Raw genomic sequence first — 20,109 nt, forward strand, 5'->3', positions numbered from 1 at the left:
TCTTCTACAGGTATAGACTTGGTTTGATTTCTGAGTATGGGACATATATTAGAAAGGCTTTGTAATTATACTAAATAGATTTCATCATCTTAAGATCTTCTATAAAAAAGTTGCATTAGTTTTGATGCATCTCATTCAAGGCATTTATCTGAAAGGGAGATACGTTCTCTAAAATTGGTATGCTGAGCTCATTTCAAATTTCATGAAAATTTAAACACAATGGTCACAGCTGAATCCAAGTCTTATGGTGTTGAAGTTTGGATGCTTTTCTCCTTAATTTTGTTCAGGAGAGTAGGGAAGCAGACAAATACCAGATTGGCAGTGCATACCATGGTTAGAACAATGAAATACGTGTTTTTTGAGAACAACGTACCCATTTTAGGCAGATTGGAAGTTTATTTAGTATCTGTTTTGAGGGTCTTCACACATGTAGCAGTCTCTGATTGAACAGCTTTACCACTTCAGACTGAAAGACCAGTCAGTCACTTATCTCTTTTTGATGGTGCTAATGGATGTCGAGGAAAATAGGGTTAAGAAACAAGGCAAGTTCTTCGACGTCAGACCTTTATTGGTATGATTAGGATTTCCATTGGGGCAGGCAGAATTAGTTTTGTAGTAAGTCAGGTTCTATGAGTCTAAGGAAACCCTGATTTGCTCAGTATTTTCAGTGAGGCAGGAAAAGTTCTTGAACTGCCTCCTTGCCTGGGATAAATAATCTCTCTCTAGAGTAAGGTGTCCAAATAATATTTGGATATACAGTTAGAAATGAACTGATCCCCTAATGCTCAGAATCATAGGGAACACGTCTAATTGGATCTCACTTCATAAGCTTAAAGTAAATCCATTTTAAATAGTGCTTGTTCAAGATTTAAGTTTTAGCAAGTTTCAAAAATGTCTTCATGCCTTGCCTTTTATGTAGGCGTTGTGAGGTTAGGTATTTTTATTTTTGGCCTTGACAGAATTATCCTTTAAAATAAAGCAAAATATTATTATTCCATCTGGATATTATCTATTTTAACTAACACTTAATGGCATTCTGTAAAAGTGCTTCCAGTGTATGTTTTGATGAAACATCACTCTGATCATTTATATAAATAGATTAGATGGCATGCACTGATTTCCGTATCTACACAAAAGGTACGTGCGAATGCTTCCACAGGCTTGCTTGAACTGCGAGGTTTTGTCATAGTCTGTGTGTTCGGAAGATGGCCCCATTGGCAGTTCCCTGGTTCTGTAAAGAATGGAGTTTTAATGACCCCGGAAAATCTCCATGATCTGTAAACAGGTTGTGATGATAGTGTCTCACTTTCTAATGTTGTCAGATTTTTTAGAGGGCAGATGGAGAGATCAGATTAGAGAAGTGCATGCGGTAAACATTATTCATATTCACAGACTAGTTAGTATGTTAACTGCTGAGAACTACACAGATTATTAACTCCAGTGAAGAAAAGCTTTTTGTTCGAATGAAGCATAACACCCCACCACCACCACCACTGATAGGATCCAAATCTTGGGTAACGTGGTGGTCAAAACTGCAGTCAATATGCCACTTGCTGGCACTTTTCACCTGGAATGACAGAATGATATTTAAACTGTTTCTTTTCAATTTTTGGCCGGTAATAACTGGCAGAACTGGCAATTCCCAAAACAATATACTGTGTGATGTGTGATGCAGAGAAATTGTATTGGTCCTATAAATTGTGATGAAAGAGGCACCTAATCAGTAGTATGTATCCATATTATGCACTATTTACTTAAATCTTTTAAAAGTTACTCATAGGATTTGTTGTATTAGCACTAAAAAAAAATTTTTGACCTATGTAAAGGAAATAGCGTTTTCTCTATAATGTTGATGAAAATGCTAGTAAAGACAGAGATAAACAAGGATATAAAATAGATTTTTTTTTTTTTTAGACAGCTGTTGTAGATTGTTGTGCAGTGTTAAATTTATGGCAGTTCTATCTTTCTCCTCATAATAAATGGAGTCAAAAGTCTCACCATGGTTAAATAATTGGCAGCTAGGTTGCCAGTTGTTTGTCTTGTAATAGGAAAAAAGCCCAGCTTTGATATAATAGGCTGGGCAGCTTGTTTTGCTGCTGCTTTACAGATTTACTCTCTTTAAGAAGGTTGTTGCTTTAATGACTTCTTAAAATATTTTCTTCCCTTTTCCCCTTTGTGGTATGAAGTGAGATGGAATGTTTAGCTCCAGGAAAATTTAAATTAAACTGCATTTTTATACACTCTTTATTGTTTACTGAGGCTTGTTTGCATTTAGCACTCTCTCATGGGTGGCTGTATTCTCCAGGATTTAAAAAGTACTGGTGTTTTTACTGGTTTTTTTTTTTCCCCCTCCCCCTCTCCCACCAGAGTGGGCATTTTCACTATATTAAATACAAGAATTTGAACTGCTTTGCCAGAATAATTCCTCTATATGTATTCCCATTTAGAAATTGATTCTGCTTGTTTTGTCTGAGTCTTTGTAGATATTAGGTGTGCTGTAACTGCTGTAAATACAGCATGGAGCTTTAGCTATAATAAGCAGTATGATTTCTGGTGTCTGGTATATCAGTGGAATGTGCAAGTATCAAGCAAGGGCTTTAAGAACTTTAAAGTGGAAAATTTTCAGATTTCTCTTTCCCAGGTATGGATTTTCAGTGCAACCCCTGAAAGAGACCTCTCTTTGGACCCAGATACATGTCCCTGCTAAGCATCTGGGACCAGACAGCAGATCTGAGATCCGCAGGAAAGGGGGAAGTGGACCGCATCTGCCATGCAGTCTGAGAACTGTATGTGCTTAATTCTTTGAGCTGTGGCCACACACCTTAGGGGGCCCTGCACCACCGGGCTCTATTGCCAGAAATGTATTTCTGGTGGGAAGTACCTGAGGTTGCTGTGAGAGGGACTTCAGAAAGTGCAAGAGACAGACTTCAGTTTGAAAAAAGTGGGCTTGAGTAGTCATGAGGAAGGCTGTGTTGCAGCTCTGAGTTGGTGGCAGCTAGTATTAGTTTTTCTCTTTTTTTTCTTTTTTATGGAAACTGAATGTAATGTGAGATTGCTTTGCTTTAAATTTGGTCAAATACAATAATTTGAGTAACTGTTTAGCTGTGGGTGCTTTGAATTATTTCCCTCGTGCAGGTAAGAAACCAGAGGGACTCAGAATATTAATGCTAGCTTTCCAAAGCACTTTAGAAGGGCATTTGTTTTCCTTTATATGTTAACCAGTCTTTCCTTACTGTCTTGGGAGTTCCAGCTTATAGTTTTGTGGATTAAAAAATAAAATTGTCACTTTTATACAATAAAGTTTCATCTGTCTCTATTCATATGTAGTAGCTGTCTCTCAAAAAAGTAATTCTACTGGCAGACAGTAGAAGCTGCTCAGGAGGTATCTTTTCTCTATGGAGATTTTTTCCATTGAGATGTGAGAAGAGTACTTAGAACCTTGTTGAGTTTTGAACTGCCAAGTCGTTTGCAGCCTTGCTAATTTTTAGGCATTATGGAAATAATTTCTCAGTAATGGATAACTTTATGAAACAGAGCTAATAGGGCAAACAGTGGTGTTGCTATACAAAAAGTAGTCTGTAGCCTTAGCTTGTCCCCCTTTTCTTTGTCAGAGGAAAGCGAAGTATCCTAAGTAAGCAGTAAGTGCTTCCACACATCTGTCCTCTAATCAGCTTCCTTCAGAACATCTTTCTCAATGCAGAAAGGCTGAAGAATGACTTGTACTTCATCAACTTTTGAGAATCCACCCATCTGAGTATATTCTTTGTAGTTTAAAAGCTGGATTCATAATGGCTTTCACTTCTAAAGATACTGTAATTTGAATGAATTAAATATATTAAACAGCTTCATAATTAGCTGTTCAGACAGCTGGAGGGTAATAATAAAACAAAAAAGAATTATTTGGGGATCTCAGTATATATTTTTCTTTTCTACAGGTGAAGAGACCTTACTTTCACTTGTAGGTCAGCTTCCTTCAAAATGGCATAATTGTTCTGCTCAGAGCTACTTGGTTTTATCAAGAAGCTGACAGCCACTGAGATATATCTGCAGTCTTTTGGCATTGTTCACAGTTTCACATCAATTGTCACTTGTAATTCTTCATAACATTTTGTTTGACACCATCTATTTTGGAACATAGACTTTCTCACTAGTTAAACTTCCTGCATTAGATAACTGAGCACCATTCTCTCCATTTTTTAATGGGACAACAAATGATAACATTTCAAATTCATGTTTTCATGGATTTAAGGTGATGCCTTTTATCTTCTATGAAGAATTTTATTTCAAAGTCCTATTTAATTAAACTCAACTTAATTGAGTAGAAATTTATCATATACTCCTGTTGTCCCATCCTTACCCAGAAACTACCTATATGAAGCAAAGAAGGGAAGGACCTTTTGACTGAGGTTAGTAAAGTGCCAAGTCATCTGCTTCTTTGCTAATTTTTCTTTTGCCTCATGATCTGAAAGCACAAAATGCAGTATTGCAGTGGTCTAACATCTTTATTTGATACCATAAATCAATTTGACTATAACTTTATGACAATCTGTTTGAAATTCCCTTAAACACATCCCTTAAGTTGAAAGCTCTGTGTTTGACTTATTTGCTATTGTGATTTAACTGTGAGTGCTTTCTGAGTATTTTTTTTTGCTTCTAGAAAGATCCTCTCAGTACCAAAAGTGTAGTTAAGTATTATGTATAAAGGGAAAGGCTTTATTGGAGCAGTTGGTTGAAAGCTATAGCTGCCTGCCTGCTCATTAGATTCCTCCATCTTTCTGGTAGCCAGCTGATCTGGCATTGCTTTTGTTATTCTGTTCATACTATCAAAGGATTCCTGATAATATGTAATGCAAAGCATGTCTTTAATTTCACCTTAATTTGCTCTGCTCTGTATTACATAAAGCGAATTTAGGTGGGGAAATATCCTATTGGATTTTGTATAATCTTAAAGCGAGTCCTGACTATTTATAACAAATCCACTTTTACCTTCCAGTGAACTTGAAACTTGTAAGATATTAACTTAGCACCTCTAATTTGAATGAAGATTGATAATCTATTGGCAATAATTAATCCTGAATATGCGACATGACAGCTCATGACCCGTGGACCGACTGACCAGCTGAACCTCAGACCTGCATCATCACTGCAAACTTGTCTGGCAATCTGGGCTCTCGGTTAATCCCTGCTGCCATTCCTGGGCCTGCCCTGCTCATTTGGGTACCGTGGGCCTGGGCCCAGGCTGGTGAGGCCCCTGGCCCGTCAGGCATGTGGCCACGCTCAGCTCCTGGCTCCCTGTCTTGCAGGGAGCAGCTGCCCTCGCAGCTCCCTGACTCTCTCTCCCTGGCTGACTATTGTCTGCCTACTTCTAAGCATTGCCCCGGGAGGTGGTGGAGCCTCCATCCTTGGAGATGCTCAAAACCTGACTGGACTCGGTCCTGGACAAGCTGCTCTAAGTGACGTTGCTTGAGCAGGGGGGTTAGACTTGATGATTTCCAGAGGTCTCTTCTAATCTCAACTATTCTGATATGATTCTGCGTTTCCTAATTCTCAAAGACCGGCTGTCTTAATCAAGATGGAAATAACTCTTTCTCCTCTACTCTGCAAATTCTAGGTGATGTCCTGTGTGTGTTTGGAATAACTTTACAGAGCCATATTAAGTCCAGAGGTGAATGCCCTCTGTCTTACCACAATAGGCAATAGAATTTGTCTCAAAGAAAGACTGGAAAAAGCTAGTATACTAAAGTAGCCTTTATTGAGCTCCTTCCTTTTCATAAAAGATGCATCTAAAAATATGACAATATGCTATATAATTTGGGAGAGCTTCTGCTGGATATTGGCAGTTTCTTAGAACATGGTCCAATTAAAATGTCCTCTGTACTCAGGCATCCCATTGCCAAAAACTTCCTGTGCTTTAAATTTTTATGCATCACATAAACGTTTGTCATCAGTTGCATCTTCTATTTGTGCTTCTTGAATGGATGTTAGCTTGTCTGATGCTTTTTAATCAGGAAATGGTAGAAATCGACAGTCTCAAGCTGTCATTACACACAAAGGCATCATTAGCCATGCATCTATTAATCCTGTGGAAAGAGCATGTTAAACTCCTGCTGTTCATAATCTCCCACTGGAACCAACAGTGGCTAATGACTTTAATGGTATCACGCATGGCAAAAATTAAACACATCTTTCACCCTTTTCTAAAGTTCTTTCTATTTTAATGCATTATAGGTAAGGAGACAAAGTGGACAAGGAATGATATTTTATGTGGAATTTCAGAGAATACTGTAAAGATGAGTGAGCTATACTGGAAAATCTGATGGCATTTGCCCAGTGTTTCTTAACTGGCAGAGAGACACTCACTCAGTTCTGACAACCTAGTAATTTTGGTGACACTGTGATAGCTTTTTGAGCATGGAAAAACTATTGTTGTCATACTGCAACAATGAAAATTTGCCAGATTTTAAGGCCACTGCAACTTTGTCAATGAATCAAGACTCAAATCTTTACAGGCAGAAGCAATTTTGTATTTACTTCCCAGGAAAATGACTACTTCACATTGAGTTTAGGGTAGCGGGTAGCGTGCAACTGGACCACTTGCTTTACAGAAAGCTTGAGCTATTGGCTTTCGAAGTTCTTGAACATGCTTCCCCCTTTTGATTTTGTAAATTGGGGTTGGTTTAATTGCCTGTATCTCTATTTGAAGCAATAAACAGTTTGCTCCTCCTTTGGATGTGTAGGTGACATACCTCACCTCACAGAGAGGCAGAAATGGAAACAGCTCTTGAGGATGTGCATGGGTGAAAGATCTCTCTGATCTATGGAGTAGCTGCTAATGATGAGGCAGGACAGTTCCCGGTTTCCCCAGCTCCTTAGTTTTAAGAGAGACTCACTGTCTTGCTGCGTACAATGTGCTGAAATTCACCTGGTCAGAGGCACGCTGAAATGTCACTGAAAATTAGGTTTTGTATCTCACTAACTTTTCAGTATTTTCTTGTGACAATGCAGAGCATGAATGAGATGGTCTTATTCAAGCCCCGAATAATGGCAAGGGGAGCCACCTTTCACACAAGATATCTAGTATTCTGAAAAGAAATAATATTCTCTGCCTCTATGCTTTAAAAACGTGGAGATAGAGTAAATGCTACTATTCATCCTTTAATAATGGCCCTGTTGTGACAAATCTGCAGTCAGTGGGCTGTCTGCAAGGGAAGAGAACAGAATATTTTGAGGTAGATTGTGCAAGGATTAAAAATTGCAAGAATACATTCAAGTGGCTGTCAGAGAGGGCATGTGGAAATTTGTTCAGATTCATCCAAATGGAGTTTAATATCCCACAGTTGGCCTCGTTTAGGAAGTCAAACCATAGGTAAATCCAAACCCCAATAGAATAACATCCAGTTTCAACAACAGTTCAAGATTATTCCACTATTGATTTTTTTTTTAATGTTGTAAATTCAAGATCTGTATCTAACCATGGAAGACATAGTCCTGTATTTCAGTGTGTTTGGCTCAGACATACTGATGTTCTATCTTGTGGAAGCGAAAAAGGGGAATAGTGCTGTGATTTAAAATGTTCCCAGATTTGAGAAATGAGTTGTGAAAAGTTAATTGTGAAATTGAGCTGTAAAAACTTGAGTTTCGAGAAGTTAACAACTTGGCTGAGACATCAGCTAAATGATGGCAGACAATTAATATCAGATTGAAATGTCAAACTAGGGCTTTATTTATGTACACTGCACATGTAAAACCAGCTGATCAGTGTTGCAGAGGGTGCCCACCTGGGGATTTATACCTCTGTTATCTAAGACTACAGTAGCTGTGATTGAAGGTAATGCAGTTGGCTGCTATTTCTCATGTTTCCAAATTGTCCCTTGCCCATTCCACCATGCTGGAGGTCTGAAGCAGACCTGGTAAAGTCTGAAGATAATGACAGATTTGCACAGCCTTCAACTGTTTTGATCCTCTTGGAGAAATACTTTTCAACCTGAAAAGGTTGATGCCCAAGTATCTCCATGCAGTCTGTCTCATGTATTGCTCCATTTGTGGGAAGGTCTCCGCTTTCTGCACATCTGGATGAAAGTGGCTAGTCCCCATATGCTTATAAGCACTTTTTTCTCTTTGTACCTGCTGTCTATTTGGCAGGTCACTCATTTGCGACTGGTCCAACTTCATCCCAGGCTCAGAAAGTATTTATCTCATGCTGATAGTAATGGCATTCTCTTCGGACAGAAGAAAGCAGCTGTGATCCAGTTACTTGGCCTAGCAGATGAGAGATCCTAAAGTAGTACCTCATGCTGAATTTTTGTGTTTGTAAGCACAAGTACCTCAAACCTCTGTTCTAACTCTGGGCTTCACAGTCCATTCAAAACCCAATTTTTCTAGGTCTCTCCTCATCTAAACAATGGAACTTTCAAGACCAAAGTTTTGCAGCTTTTAGCCCTTTGTTAGTAATGAGTTTTACACCTCAGTAAAAGCTCCAGCAGAGTAGGATCTAGCTGCACTTTCTTTGAAGTCGCTGAAGAGTCACTGATTTCATTCAGGCATTGTCAGCAGTACAAAAGCAGCTTTTCAACAGTCGTCTTCCAAATGAACTGTTACCTTAAGAAACAGCTTTCCATTACATGTTCTAATATAGTTGCTTTTTCTATCTGTATCACATAGTTTGAGTTCAACTGAAATCTTGTTCTCTGTTATAAAAAGCTTTTAATACCATTTCTCATTGCCTAGCCAGAAATTAGCAGTGGGGAGGGGAAGAGGTTTGCAGAGCTTCCCCTAAAATGCAAGGTCTTGCAGAATGGGCTGCTTGTAAAAAGCCTTCCAAATCCTCCCATTTTTCATACTACACATGCCTAGACTGTAAATGATCTGTCAGTAAATAAAAATGACCCGTCAATCATGCTTGCTTTTCTGCACCTTCTTAGGGGTATTTTAGAGTTCAGTGCGTAGCTGAACTCTATGAAACATGTTCCAGATGATCAGCCCTTGTGCCGGATTGTGCTGCGTTATCTAAGCGAGTGGCTATTTGCTGGGGGAAGTGCTCTTTGTTTAGCAGCCAAACCAGCACCATGAGGAAGTGCAGTGGGTGACTGGGCCGCTCGCTGCCCTGCCATCGGTCCGGGGAGATGGGATGCGTTGTCGTCCTGCCGGCAAGATGCAACATACAGGTTCGTGCCTGCTGCTGGCTACGTTGGCCGGGAAAATCTCCTGCTTCACAGTGCTGCCGAGCTCCAGGGGACTGATGGAACAAATAACCTGCAGGAGCGTTTTGAGAAACCGGTGCTGATAACCCAAAGATCCAGGGGACTTCATTTTTTTTTAAGTGGGGAGGGAGAGGTAAGTGTTAAACCTTGCAATACATGAGAGCCTGCTTCAAATGCATGACTATAACCGCAGATATCTGAAAACGTGTTTTTATGAAGAAAATGAAACACTGTCACTGTGATGTAAAAATGTTCCTTTCAGAAAACCCAGCAGACTGTAAGTGGAGGAGAAGTCAGCCCTATGAACAACAAATGAAATTAAATGTTTTTTTATTCTGCCAACTGTTGATGTCATGAAAAAATAAGAAAAAATGCTGTAGACAGTATTTGTATTGAAACATTGAATCACCAAATCTGACTTTTTTTTTTTTTTAATTGGACTGCCTGGAGGATGAGCCGTTGTGCTGTCTAGAAGTACCCACGAAAACTCGAAAGAGAGAAAAGGAATGAAATGGCTAATTTGTTAACGTAGTGCCTACGTGCCCTTTCCATTCTGCCTATCGCCAGAAAGCATAACGGACTAATTCCTTGCTGAAAAATGTTCTTGTTATTTATACGGCTGAAACTAATGGAAACCTGCATCAAGCGTAAGCCAGGGAGATGGGCTGGTGCTATCATGAAAAATAATCACTTCATTTCCTTGTAGTAATGCTGCAAGTTATTTTGCCAAAATGTTCACTCTGACCAGGGAGAGGGGAAAAGCTTTCTGCTACCACGCAAATAACAGGAATTTGCCCTTTAATACTTTAAATGATATTACTTATAAGTAGAGTTTTGTCAAAAGTAAAATACTTAAAATACAGTGAGAAAGAGGACCTCTAAAATTCAGAATCTCTGTTATTTCCATTGGCCCTGATCATTTAAAAAAAATAAAAATAAAAAAAAGTAGGGGTTTTATTATTAGGCAGCCGGTTAATGGCGCTCAGCATTAGTGCTGGTGTCTGTGGGCTCGCGAGAGAGTAACTCCTGTGCGAGGAGCTGAGGTTGCTGTGACCGCGTCCCCCTGATTCCTGGCCGTGCTGCAGAGTAGCGTGGCTGACTGTGGCGATAGGTTTTCAAATCTGTGTACCCTCCGGCTCAGGTCCTGCAGTCACGCTGATGAAGGAGGACCTCTGAGCACGACTGAAGTCGGTGCGTCGTGGCAGGAGCGCGGCTCCTGCCTGGAAAGTTTGCGTTGTGAGGCCTTAGGCTGCTACGAGGATGGGCAAAAGACAGAGGCAGGAAGAAGGGACATTCAGAGGTGTTTTGTTGGTTCTGTGTTGGCTGCTACAAAATGTAGAAATACTTCAATATTTGAGGGTTTTTTTTTTTTTAAAAAAAAAGATCCTCCCATAACCAAAATATAACCTGAACCCCGACAGCATACAACTCTGCACTGTTGCCAAATACTGGTTTTTTTGAAATGACAAAGAAAAGGAAAAAGAGAAAAGAAAATGAGTTTAAGAGGCTGCATTATAGCTTCAGTTTTGATTTATATTCATTGCAATTTTTATCTATGCACAGTTTAGCCAAGCATTGTGAGTGATATTAGCTGCTGGCTTTAATTGTCAAGATTTGTACAAACATGTTGCCATTTGACTAATTAAAGTCTGGCCAAGTGCACAACGTCAGGCCTTGGGCGCTTCTGCTAATTGCACTGACCTTTCTACCTGTTATTTCATTGGGAAAAATATTATCCAAAGGCTTTTATAATTAATAACGATTCATGAATTCTGTCTGTTACCTGTTACCGTTCTCCTAGATTGCGCATTTCTGCAATGGGAGGCTGAAGCATTATCCACCGCAACGGCCTATTAACATGCCGAGCAGGACGTGAAGAACTGGAACTGAAAACTTCAACCGTTTCAAAAAGCAAGGCAGATTAGTGTGGTTAAAGAGCCAGGCTGGGCTTTGGTGGGAGTGTGGGCTATCCCCGACTCTCGGACAGGATCCCTACGTGATGTCACGTAGGTCACTTCGGTCTTTCTGGGCGCAGGTCCTCATGAGAAAGATGGAGGTAGTGGTGGTACTTTGCTTTGCTGAGGGGTCCATAACCCTTGGCTTAAGGGCTACATAGTGCTCTTGAGAGTTTTGGGCGCAACTTAGAGGTGACAAGAAGCGAAAGCTTAAACTGAGGAGGAGAATGATGTCGTTGTCTTGCATGGTTGAAGGCTGCTGCTCTTGACTTTGAGCCTTGTGAACTTGTGCTGTACAATGGGACTAAGATCTTTAGGCGGCAATACTGTAATGCGAATCGCAATCCTGTGTCTGGATATCTGCGTCCCTGTCCTGTGAGCGTGGTGTGCTGGCGTACGCAGACGTTTGATGAGAAATGCACTTCCACTCGTGTAGAGAAATGGAACGAGTTTTCCTAGTACCAGAGAGACCTTATAGGACTCCTCTAACTTTCCAAGACCACATTTTTGGTGGGGATTTCCCCCCTATGCTAGAGCCTAGAATACGCTCTGTTTTCAGTTGCATCTCTGCACTAAAATTGGATTTGGAGTTACTTTTAAATATATTAAATTCTTGACTCTTAAAATCTTAATAGTAAATGTACATAATATGACATACCAGATTTCCTTGTTTTGCATCTTAAATATCTTCATATAAATTAGGCAGTAATTTGTACTTGGTTTCTTCTGCGGTGTGGGATTTTTCTTCTTCCCAGCAGCAAGGAGATTGAAGACTTCTCTGATAGTTAACTTTCCTAGCTATCTCCAAGATCTTCTGAATGAACCTAAGTACTTAACGAATGATGGTAGATGATGTGAACGTATAAGATTAATGCGTAACTAAAAAAATCACATCTCAAAGCTTGAAACAAGACCTTGAGCTGTAAATATTCTCTATTTAATACAAAGAAGTAAAGCTGAATCTTAGTAATAATATTTTTTTCTTGAGCAACAATCAGTCTGTGCTGGGATATTTTTGTGATGCTAGCTATTGATCTTCTGAAGAGCTGTTGTGTTTGTAATTATTTCAGAGAAACATTGAGAAAAAGCAACATCATCTTTGCACAAGATCTTTTTTTTTTCAAATCACTTAAAAATACATTCGCTGTAGAAATATCTCCTTCAGAAGAGGTGAAGATTATTCCTAGCAGCCAGGGCTGCTTTTTTCATACTCCAGCTGTCTGAAGTTTTGCAGCTGGCACAGTTCATTCACTCTATTCAATCTGTATTCTGTTAAACCAGCAGTGAATTTGATAATCATTGTGCTGGGTTTTTAATGTACAGTTTTCTCTCTACTGTGAGCTCCTTATTGGTTATTACTATATAAAACAGAAGCTTTTCCAGTGCTTTCTCCAGAGGGGCAGGGTGGAAACTGCAGTAAATGGACTGTGTGATGGCCTCTCCAGTACAAAAACTGGTTAGCACCGATGGAGCTAACTGAAATCTGTCACTCTGTTTCGTCACTATTACTAACATCAGTACGGAGTCTCCGCTCATCGTCCAACTGCGAGAGTATCGGGCAAGTCAGTGCAAGCTATAACGGTCTGTTTGCAAGAGGACTGCAGGCTGGTAAGTCGGGAGAAGACCATGAGCATCCAGAAAGGCCGTTTTTGGAAGTACTGCCCCGAAGACCTGGGAGGGTGGTACACGGACGTGATGCTCTGCTGGACGCAGCTGTGCCGAGCCTCGGTCTGCCTGCGAAACAGTCTCACGATGGGCAGGACGGGTTGAATGCAAGTGGGAGAGACCTGGAAACTGCGTTTTGCTTGCCCTGAAAGGCTGTACCGCAAGTCGGGGGTGCTTGGCTCAAAGGGTTAATGGAAGAGCTCCCCTCTTCTGCCTCCATCCCTGGAAAGTGTGGGTAGATATGCACAGGGAAATACTTACAGGTGTTCATCACCATCTCTACAACATATTATATCGTTGTCACAGCCTTCAAAACCTTACTGCCTCCCTTTTCTTACTCTTCTGAAAATTATGTTGTGATAAAGCCCCATTCCTACTAAAGCGCCTCACACATAATTTATGCAACTAGAGAACCCGTGTATTTTTTTTCTTGCAGCTCTTCCTAGAGTACTCTGGGGAGATCCATTTATCAGGTCCAAAGCAAAGCTTTGTTTTCTCCTCCCCTCCTTGACAAAAAGCTGTCACTAAATGCCAGTGTCAGGAACAGCATTGCAGTCTGAATTTGCAAAAGACCCTGTTATACTGCTGTATTCCTGTCAGCTTTCAGATGAGTGACAAACTGCTGTTGCTTTCATCTGTACATGTGTGTAATATTAATAACTGATTTGTTGACCCTTGCATTTCTTCTCCATGTATCCCAGCAGAATTGAAGCAATGCACATAATTTTCCATTAAAAATTGCAAATGGGTGACTTAATGGAGAAATCCACCCACTCCTTTGACTATGCTGTGCAAATATTTCCATAGCTGCTGGGGAATTCACATACACTAATGAATTGAGAACAGCTTTCCAGGACAGGAGCCCATTTCCGAAATCTCAGGTAAACCAGGACTTCCCATGGGGGCCATGTATGTGGTTGTGTGGTGAGGACGACGATGATGGACTTGCCAGTGGAGTCCGAGCCACTGTTGCTGCCGGGTGCAGGTGCTGATGAGTTTGCCAGTCCTACACTGTCTTTCCACCCTCCTCCGCGGAGCCCTCTCTTAGCCACCAAGCCTGATCCTTTCTGCACCTGAGCTCTTGATCCTCTTGTCCCCAGACAGCTGATGGCTGCATGGGGTGAGGCCTGGGACTAGGACAGCTGGTGCCATCAACTGGAACAGCTCCAACGTAGGCTGCAGAACATTGTGGGCTCCCTGGATGAGCGGTTTTGAGTGTGGTTGAAGAGAAGTAACGTCCTTACCTCAAATCGCTGCAGAGAACCTCGGGGGCCCCTGCCTTACGTGGGAAGCCGGACGGTATGTCTCACCCCTGCTTCCCCTTACAACCAGTGTCTCTTTCACACACATTCTGCTCTGGCCTCTCCCTCACGGCAGAAGGGGAGTGTTATCTGCACAGCAGTCTTTAATGTGGTTATTTTCCCTGTGCTTTTTCACATAACCCACATTATTTTGTACACAGCACCTAAAAGAAAAACAAAGAGGTTCCTTTAAATAATTATACTCTTTTCTCTGCCAAATGTAGATTGGCTTTTTTCTGATGGTTATGATAAAAAAAAACATACTAATTTACACTGCTGATGACAGGTTTGCTGGCACTCATGCAACTCTTGCTGTCAATATACTTTTAAAAAAATGACTGCATGTGGGTTATTTCAAAAGCCAGCGTTATTGGGCTCAATCTACAGTCACTGGGTGCCATTCGGTTGCATTCATCAGCATTTCAGCTACTCATCAGCCAGTTAAAGGCACCTGCTGTAGGTGATGGTCTTGTTGCTACAGAAGCAGGTGGGATTTAAGAAATCCGAATTCAGTTCTGACTCCCTATAAAACTCCCCAAGTGGCTTATGGCAAGGCAATCTCTTTGCTACGGTCCCTATTTGCAAACAGCAATGTGCATGCCTCCTTTCCTCCACCCTTGGCCCTGTCTATTTAGTTTGCCAGTAGCTGGGGCAGGGATGCTCTCTGAGTACGTCTGCACCCAGCTTGGTATGACGGAGCTGCCTGTGTTCCTATAGCCATCACAGACCTGATGTTTATAGCCCATTTGCTTTTCCAGAAGGCAAATCTCTATGTTGTGAGGTTGAGTTTTCCCTTTCTTTTTGCATGCACAAAGATATGTTTATCAGTTCTTCATTATTTAAATCCTTTCAATCAAGAGCAATTATCAACTGGGCAGGAGTCAGAGTGCATCCTTTTTGTTGCTGGCTCTTAATCCATCATATTTTCACCGTAAAATCCAACATAATTAGCTAAATGTACCTAAGGCAACCCTAATTTACACAAGCTTGCTGAATAATTGTTACATTCTCTTAAAATTAGTTAGGCTGGAACATTTCCTGTCCCTCTGTTGCTGATACCCTGTGGAAATGGTGAGGATTTGGCTGTTTGCTGAAGAGAAGGACTTCTGGGACAGGTAAAACATGACCTTCGTGCTGCTGGGGCACGTCTGCTTGCCTCAACACACTGACAATTTCTGCACAGGAGGGAAGGAAACTTGGGAAAGGATATTGAATATTTTTGATCATATCATTGACTTCTTTCTCCTCCCCTCCCCTAATATGCTGAAACACCTGTAAAAGTGTCTTATATTCTGCTAAAAATAAGTAAGAAAAGCAATCTCTAACACCCAGTTATCTCAGATTGGGAGAAATAATTGTGATTAATGTTTTAAGGCAGCATTCAAACAGGCCTCTGAAAATATGTCCAAATTGCAAATGATGGCAGATGTAGCATGGAAGGGAACCTGGATAACTGTCATTGACTTAAGAAGTGCATGGGATAACAAAAGAGTTTTTAACAGATGGGAGACAAAAGGCAAGAGGAATGTGGGAACAGCAAACCCTGTGAAGTAGCTGTCGACAGAAGAGGAAAAGTGGGAAACAGTGCTCGAATGGAGATGTTTTGAGGAATGGTCCAAGGCCACCAGCTCTTGAGGTAGCAGCATATGCGGGGCTTGCTCTGCAAGTAAGTTCCCCTTCCCTTGGGAAGAGGGAAGAGGCAACAGAGGGTGGCTGAAAAGCTCTGCTCCATGGAAAATGCTGAGCATTACAAATGTGTTTTTGTTTTCCTGTCAAGGAAACACTAAATCTTTCTTACACACTTTGTACAGTAACGTCATAGATGCAGCCGCTCACCACCGAGTCCTTCGCTGCCTGGGCACACCAGCGGGGAGAGGAGCAGCTGGAGCTGTTCTGCACAAGTAACTGCTCGTTTGATCAGGGAAAGGCTGACGATGTCTCGCTGGTAAAAGCCTTCCTCTGGCGTGCAGTAAACCTACCCCGAGTAGAGCTGGCAGACTCGCACCTCCACCTCCTCCCTTAGTGCCAAACACTCAGCCCATCCTCTGTCTCCCCTGAGACACCCTCCTGTGGACCATCAGCCAAGATAGAGCAGCTTGTTTTTGTCAGAAATGTTCCAGGTGGCTCCAGTAGCGAGTATCCTCTGTCCCTGAGGGCAACGTCGCAGCGTGACGGGGAAGCGCGGTGCTCAGCTACGCTGCGCGTCAGGAGCTGGCTGTTACAGCTTGCAGACTGGAGCCGACCTTTGCAATTTTTCTTTCCCTCTTGGGACAGCTCTTGGACTGGAGCCGAGTTTTGAAATTTTTCTTTCTCTCTCAGGAGTCCTTTCTCTTGCAGGTTTCAGGAAAACAGGGCTGGAGCGGTCTCGGCAGTTTCTATTGAGATGCAGGCCTTAGCTTCTCCCTCCGGCTGGGTATTGAACCAGTGCTACGTGGGTGGCTGGGACCTTGCTGTCCCGCAGGCGGGAACATCTCCAGCGCGTCCACACCATGTAGCAGGACTTGGACCCGGGCTTGGGCCCTCTGTTAGCCCCTCTGTTGTTCCGAGCGACGGTCCCCAAGAGCTGTGAGTGACGCTATCCCAAGACCCATCTGCTGGGGCTAATCAAGCCTTCTCCAAATGGCTCAGACCAGGCAGGCAGCCAAAATCGGTGCCCCTCCGGTGCACGTCGTGACCTGACATACCCAGTTCCCGGCTGCTTTAGGCAACAGACAGCTAAAGCGTCTTTTTATGATACTTGCTTTTCTTGGAAGGAAATGTCATCTGACTCTTTTCTCAGTAACAAAAACCCCTCAAGAACTCGGGGGACTCGCTGAAACTGCCGATGTGCTTCAGTCGAGCACCGAAGCGCTTGGAGGGTGGAAAGCGGTGGCAGCGGGACCTGGTCCCTGCTGAGCTGGAAGCAGTTGTTGCCGCCTGCGACCCCCCATCACGACACGCGCGTCCGGCCGCAGGGACCGGGGCGGAGGGCGGGCAGGGAGGGCAGCGGAGATCCTGGGTCGTTTTCTGTGGATGCTCTGCACGCAGAGCAGAGACGTCTGCAAAGGGAAGTGATGCCGGCAAAGGAGGTGGCTGTTTGTGCCAGCAGCCAGAGCTGAATCCAGGAGCTCGACGCAGGGAGGGGATGGCGAGAGCGCGTCAGTGGCGGGCGCGATCGGAGCCGCTAAGCCGAGGGGGAGAGGGGCGTTCGTGATGGTTAATGGACTGTCCTTCAGAAACAGAGTGCTTGCCTCCGGGAATGGCGCACGCGCGGCCGGGGCGGGAGCCCTCCAAGTGAATTAGGCTGTATAATTTCAGGTTGCCTTTGAGTCAAAGAAAGTTTTTGGAGATTCATTGCTTATTTATTGATGTGTTTGCTTTTGCTGCACAGAAAGAAAAAGGAAATTTCCCGCAAGATAAAAGACACTTGCCTGCAAAATAAAAAACTGCCTCAGGATTTTTATGAATTCCACATTACAAATTGCCAGTAAAGTTAATTGGAGGACTGGACACAAAGTCATACTTTGGCTTTGCATGAATGCTTGCCTTTGCTTTGCTTAGGTGCACTCTGTGGTTTTGGTATTGAATGTGTCCACGTGCAGAATAAAAGTAGATTGCTGCTGGAAAGCTTTAAAAAAAAAAAAAAAAACACCCTAAATTGCTCAAAATAATCCTTGCATTATTTCTTGCTGGCTTAAGGCTGGCAATACCTCTGAGGTACAAAAAAGATGCGGCAGCCCTTCTTTCTGCAAGGTAGCAAACAGGAGCAGCGAACAAAGAGAAGCTCTCGCTCTGCCCTCACCTCGGGTTGCCGCGTGGCACCGCCAGCAGCCGATGTTTGCTTCCCTTGGGCCAATTAGCGTGGCCGTTTCCCGGTGCCGGAGCCAGCACTGTGAAGCCCTGTTGCCTCTCGGAGCTTCCCCTGCCTTGCTTGTCCCTGCATCTCCTCGCAGAGCTGTGCTAAACTTATTAAACACCTCTGCTGGGAGACCACTTTTCTTTTTTTGTCTGGCTCGTGCGGTGGTGGAAGAAGCGATGATCCATGCTGAGAACAAACAGGAGGTAACAGGTCTGGACATGCTTTACTGCGCGGGAATTACAGTGGCACGGCAGCTATTATCGCTTGGGGGGGCACGGAGGCCGACTCCCTGGAAATAAGCTACGAAGGTGAAATCCGCTCCATTATTTTTAATAAGAGATGCGGCGAGCATAAACAGGTCACTATCTTCAACATGATCAGCAAAAAAGCTCTGGTTTAACTACTGTGTAATTCCCCGTTTTAATTAGAGCAGCCCTGGAAGCGCAGTCGTGCAGCCAACGTCCCGAGGAGGAGCGGGGCTGGCCGAGCGGCCGGCGTGCGCCGCGGGCTCACAGGACGAGCACGGGGACGGACCGCAGGTTACGGCAGTAAATTGCTGTTATTCTTGGGGCTCCATTCTTGGCTCTGCCCAAGGTTTGCGCAATTTATGTCATCCTTTGGCAAACACCTTCCACACCTATAAACCAGGGTCGTAAAAGACTCCTGTCTCCTTCCTGCTGCCTGATTAAGCATTTTAGAGCTGGGATCCTCTCTTAGGAGCTGTGTCCCCTGCACCCGGTACGCTGCGGTCCGACCTCGGTTAAGCCCTTCCAGGGCCGTGTTGGTGCTGATAAGTACAGTCACACGCGGGCTGGCCTGAGGCCGGGTGGTACCATTATATCCCAGTAGCATTCCCGAATGACAGCCAAGGTTTCCTGGTTGGTAAAGAAAATATATAGCGACACGTTTTATGATCTATGGCAAAGGACGCAAGGTGGAAAGCCCTCCTCAGGGCACGTTCGTTTGCAGCTTCCGTGTGAGTGCACAGCATTTCAAAAAAAAGAAGTTGTGCTTTTTCCTTACGTGCTGGCAAGAGCACAGGGCATGTTTTCTGGCGTAAGGGACTCTCCTTCTCACCTTCTGCTGTGGACGTCACCGACCGGGTGGACGACGCAGTGGCCTGGGTCTGCGGTGCGTCGCACGGATGCCGCCGGGGCGCCCAGCTCCGCGCCGGGTTCTCGTGCTTTGCCTCGGCAGCGATGATCCCGTCCGGGCGGCTTGGTGTCCCGGCGGAAAAATGCGTTTGGCGTAGGAGGGCGAGACAGCAGGGGAAAGCAAAGGGGCCGAAGCGGGAGGAGGAGGGCTGGGCTGCGTCGCGAGGGCTGAGTAGCACGGATCAGTGGCTGCAGGATTAATGCTCAACTGCTTTTTGCATCACATGAAATATGTCCAGGAGATAGGGAGAAAGGTTAAAGGACGTGAGCACTGACGATACAAGTAAGAACAGTACTTGCATAGTGAAGTCAGTCGTGTCCATGCTTTTTAACTGAGCATGACTAGGGCTCAGCCATCAGCAAGGTGCCAGTGGAGAGGAAGAAACCCAGGTCTTGGCAGGTCTCGTTCTGCCCCTCTGAGAAGTTCCCGTAAATCCTGAGGCCGTTTGCTCCAGCGGGAAAGCGACCCGCACAGTGGCATCACTTCAGGGCCCCAGGTGGGACCAGCACAACGTGCTGGCGCTGGCCGGGCTCTGAAAACGTGGGGTTGTGACTGTCCGGCTCGCTGAAAGCCTTGTGCCAACGGCAGTGAGCTGGTCTGACTGCTGGAGCATCTTGGAAAGGGGCGATGCCGGCAGCACATTGCCCCCTCCCGAGCTGGTGGTCCCCGTGAAGGGACGCAGAGCTGCTGAGGGTCTGCGGGGCGCAGCCGCGTCCGCTGCCCTGGTTGGAGCTTGCACCCTGCTCCGCAGCTTAATTATCGTTTGGTTAAAACAAAAACCTTGCAGCGCAATCTTCCTTTTTTAAAAATTTGCCAGCTTTTTGAATTCCTGTGTTGTCTGGCCTTGCAGGTAAAGACAAACAGCAACAGCCAATTCCTCTTCTCTCTGCCATCCACTAGGCTGGAGGACTCTATCGTGACTGGGGTTACTCCTCCCTTCCAGAAGGGAAATAGTCCAACTTTCCTCGTGCACCACTTCAATGCGTCCACCACCG

General features: G+C 43.7%; 1 long non-coding RNA gene across 3 annotated transcripts; it reads right to left on the bottom strand.

Moving 5' to 3' along the window:
- Positions 1-7,694: 7,694 nt before the first annotated feature.
- LOC112980469 (uncharacterized) lies at positions 7,695-19,496 on the bottom strand. Of its 3 annotated transcripts, none has more exons than XR_003258439.2 (2): positions 16,101-19,496; positions 7,695-14,285 (listed from the first exon to the last, which is right to left on the bottom strand). It is a non-coding gene; the product is annotated as an uncharacterized LOC112980469 (long non-coding RNA). The 3 variants fall into 3 exon arrangements; XR_003258440.2 differs by lacking the exon at positions 16,101-19,496 and adding an exon at positions 15,958-16,094; XR_003258441.2 differs by lacking the exon at positions 16,101-19,496 and adding an exon at positions 15,924-16,094.
- Positions 19,497-20,109: the final 613 nt, after the last annotated feature.

Source organism: Dromaius novaehollandiae, chromosome 17 (genome assembly GCF_036370855.1).
Source record: "Dromaius novaehollandiae isolate bDroNov1 chromosome 17, bDroNov1.hap1, whole genome shotgun sequence".
Lineage (NCBI taxonomy): Eukaryota > Metazoa > Chordata > Aves > Casuariiformes > Dromaiidae > Dromaius > Dromaius novaehollandiae.